We start from the raw sequence: 4,431 nt of genomic DNA on the forward strand, positions 1-4,431 counted from the left end.
AGAGAGGTGGGGGAAAGAGAATGTGATAGAGAGAGGGGGGAGAGGGAGAGAGAGAATGTGAAAAAGAGAGAGAGGGTAGGGAGAGAGACTGGAACAGACAGAGAGAGGGAGTGGAATACAGAGACTAGAATAGAGAGAGAGAGAGAGAGAGAGACAGGAATGGAGGGACAGTGACTCTAACCCTCTCTCTCTTCCCCCCCCCCCCCATAGGGAGAGACCCCCCCCCCAACTCACTAAACCCCTATTATCCTCCTCCTTGCTCCAGGATGACAACTCTCCACAGGCTTCCCCCTTTGTCTGGGATGTCCCTCTGTTTCCTTGGGTATTCCATGCCCCAGGATTAGTTCCCTCTTCCCCAGGGTGAAGTGGGAGGGCTTCATCCTCTGTACGGCGGCTCAAGGGGGGGGGAATAATACTCCAATAGGCTATAGGCGCAGGCGTAGGACAGTCAGCCCTTGGATTTGCTCCACAGTTCAATGGGGTCATGGTGATCTGATCATCCTCAGCTCCAGCGTTCTTCCTTTTCCCCACAACTCATTACAAATCTGTCCATCTCAGCCTTGGACATACTGTACAACCTGGCCTCAGCAGCCTTCCATGGACTCACGACCCTTTAAGCGAAGAAATTCCTCCTCAGCTCTGTCTTCAATGTTTAACCTTTTGTAGTGAGAGGGTGCCCTCTGCTCTGAGCCTCTCTCCACAGTGGTCACCATTTCTCAGCATCTCCCATGTAAATCCGCCTCAAAATCTTCCTTGTTCCTATAAAGGTCTGCTCTCTTCTTCGAAATTCCAATGAGTACAAGCCTAACCTCTCAGAAGAAAATCCTTCCATACTCAGGGTCAGCCAAGTGAACCTTCTCTGGACTGCCTCCCTTTGATAAGGGTCCAAAGCTGTTCACACTATTCCACTCATGATCTGACCTGTGTCTTGTAGTGTTTTAGCAAAAACCTCCAATTTTTATACCCCATTCCCATTGAAACAAAAGCCAACATTCCATTTCCCTTCCATATTATCCCCTAAGGATATCTTTCCCTCTCCCTAGGGGCTGAGGAGGGGGTATTTTCCCACTTTTTGCCCACTCACCAGTCCTTTAAGGAAGTAACAAGCAGGATGAATGAAAGGGAAGCAATAGATATAATCTATTTGGGTTTTCAAAGGACACTTAGGAAGGTATCTCACATAAGGCCACTTGATAAGATGAGCCCGTGGTATCAGGACTGGTATATTGGGATAGATAGAGGATTGCTAACTAATAGAAGACATAGAGTTGGGATAAAGAGGGCAACCTGTAACTAGTGGAATGCGACAGGGATCAGTGCTGAGGGCACAATTATTATAGATCAATGACTGGAATGAGATGGAAAGGCAAGTGATAAGAATGATTCAGGATCTACAGAGGGACTCAGACAGATCAAGTGAAGGGTGAACATCATTGATGTTAGGACCTAACGTGGAAAACCATGAGGTTATGCATTTTGGTAAGGAGGGTGGAGGAGACAAATATCATCATCCCAATTCCCCCAGGGGTCGAGTAAAGTGCTACCCTCTTAGTGTTCCCAAGTTCTTTTGTCCTGCTCACGAACCAATGCAGCCTCCCTCCAGCCAGGGGGAGGCCCAGTCCTCTCCCTGGGCAGGCTCATTTCCATCCTTTCCAACCCTTGCCAGGCCTCGCCCTCTGGGTAAGGTGGCAAAGACAGTAGGTAGGCTGACATTGCTACCCTGTGGGCCAGCAGCCTAATCAGGAGGAGAGGTGAGCGCGGGCAACGGTTAGATTTCGCCAAGGAGGCATCAGTCTGTGGTCCGACTGGGGAGTTTGGAAAGGAAGAGAGGTATTCTGTAGGTTCTCCTAAAAAGGAATCAGCACAGGAGAGAGTTGGCGAGGGTCCGGGCGAGTAGGGAGGTTGAGGAACTCTGAAGGGTTTGACAGTTCAGGACGGGGATGGCGACAAACTGGGGAAATGAAAGAAGAAAACTTGTCATTAGCAAGGAATGAAGATGAGTAAATAATCAGCCCACGAGTGGTTAAAAAAAAAGAGAACAACCACTTGGAAAGTATTGAGCTGACGGAGCCACAATGGATTGATAAGAGAAGGCCATATCTGACAAGTGTGATCGAACTTTTCAGAGATTAACTCATGACAGGAGCTGCAGTTAAAGTGGCCTGGTCAGTGCCAACAGTACAGCTGCACTTTGTTCTCCCGATCAACCTTTGTTCACTGTGCTGCTAACTGCTCTGGATTGCAAACTCAGCAAACGCAAACTTGAAGCTCAAACAGCTCATAATGTAATTGAACAAAGCCATCTATTCAGGACGGGAGCAGGGAAAATGGGGTTGTCTGCACAAATTCATTCATTACATTAAATTAGGGTTGATCAGGATATCAAATATCTGCTTCCATTATGTCTGTTTACTGGACTATGGATGGTTATGTTACAGTGACACAGAGACAGGAGTGTTTCTGGAAGGTTATATTACAGACAGTGACACAGAGACAGGAGTGTTTCTGGATGGTTATATTACAGACTGTGACACAGAGACAGGAGTGTTTCTGGATGGTTATATTACAGACAGTGACACAGAGACAGGACTGTTTCTGGATCGTTATATTACAAACCGTGATACAGTTTCTGTTTCTGATGGTTATATAACAGACTGTGATACAGAGACAGGAATGTTTCTGGATGACTATATTACGGATTGTAATACAGAGACCAGTACTGTGTCTGCATGGTTGTATTAAAGACTGTGAAACAGAGACAGCACTGTTTCTGGATGGTTATGTTACAGACTGTGATAGAGAGACAGAACTGTTTCTGGATGGTTATATTACACACTGTGATACAGAGACGGAATGTTTCTGGATGGTTATATTACAGACTGTGATACAGAGACAGGACCGTTTCTGGATGGTTGTATTACAGACTGTGATACAGAGACAGCACTGTTTCTGGATGGTTATTACAGACTGTGACAGAGGGCAGGACTGTTACTGGAATGTTATATTACAAACTGTGATAGAGAGACAGGACCGTTTCTGGATGGTTATATCACAAACTGTGAAACAGAGACAGGACTGTTTGTGGATGGTTATATTACAGACTGTGATAAGGAGACAGCACTGTTTCTGGAGGAGTATATGATGGACTGTAATACAGAGACCAGGCGTGTTTCTGCACGGTTATATTACAGACTGTGATACAGAGACAGGACTGTTACTGGAATGTTATATTACAAACTGTGAAACAGAGACAGAACCGTTTCTGGATGGTTATATCACAAACTATGATACAGAGACAGGACTGTTTCTGATGGTTATATAACAGACTGTGATACAGAGAGAGCACGGTTTCTGAAGGAGTATATGATGGACTGTAATACAGAGACCAGCCGTGTTTCTGTATGGTTGTATTACAGACTGTGATACAGAGACAGCACTGTTTCTGGATGGTTATATTACAGACTGTGATGAAGAGACCAGACTGTTACTCGAAAGTTATGTTACAGACTGTAATACAGAGACTGCACTGTTTCTGGGTGGTTATACTACAGACTGTGAAACAGATACAGCAGTGTTTCTGGGTGGTTATATTTCAGACTGTGATACAGAGAGAGGACTGTTTTTGGATGGTTATATTACAGACTGTGACAGAGAGCAGGACCATTTCTGGATGGTTATATAACAGACTGTGATACAGAGACAGGACCGTTTCTGGATGGTTATATTACAGACTGTGATACAGAGAGAGGACTGTTTTTGGATGGTTATATTACAGACTGTGACAGAGAGCAGGACCATTTCTGGATAGTTATATTACAGACTGTGATACAGAGACAGGACCGTTTCTGGATGGTTATATTACAGACTGTGATACAGAGACAGGACCGTTTCTGGATGGTTATATTACAGACTGTGATACAGGGACAGGACCGTTTCTGGATGGTTATATTACAGACTGTGATACAGAGACAGGACTGTTTTTGGATGGTTATATTACAGACTGTGACTGAGAGCAGGACCATTTCTGGATAGTTATATTACAGACTGTGATACAGAGACAGGACCGTTTCTGGATGGTTATATTACAGACTGTGATACAGAGACAGGACCGTTTCTGGATGGTTATATTACAGACTGTGATACAGAGACAGGACCGTTTCTGGATGGTTATATTACAGACTGTGATACAGAGACAGGACCGTTTCTGGATGGTTATATTACAAACTGTATTCCTGATGAAGGGCTTTTGCCTGAAACATCGATTTCTAAGGTCCTTGGATGCTGCCAGCACCACTAATCCAGAATCTGGTTTCCAGCATCTGCAGTCATTGTTTTTACCTCGTTGATTTTAACCCTACTGCGAATCCTCTTGCAAGGATGCCTGCCTTGAAGAAGTTTACCTCCTCTCTCTACAAGAATCTCAGGGAGTCT

Source organism: Chiloscyllium plagiosum, chromosome 18 (genome assembly GCF_004010195.1).
Source record: "Chiloscyllium plagiosum isolate BGI_BamShark_2017 chromosome 18, ASM401019v2, whole genome shotgun sequence".
NCBI classification, from domain to species: Eukaryota; Metazoa; Chordata; class Chondrichthyes; order Orectolobiformes; family Hemiscylliidae; genus Chiloscyllium; species Chiloscyllium plagiosum.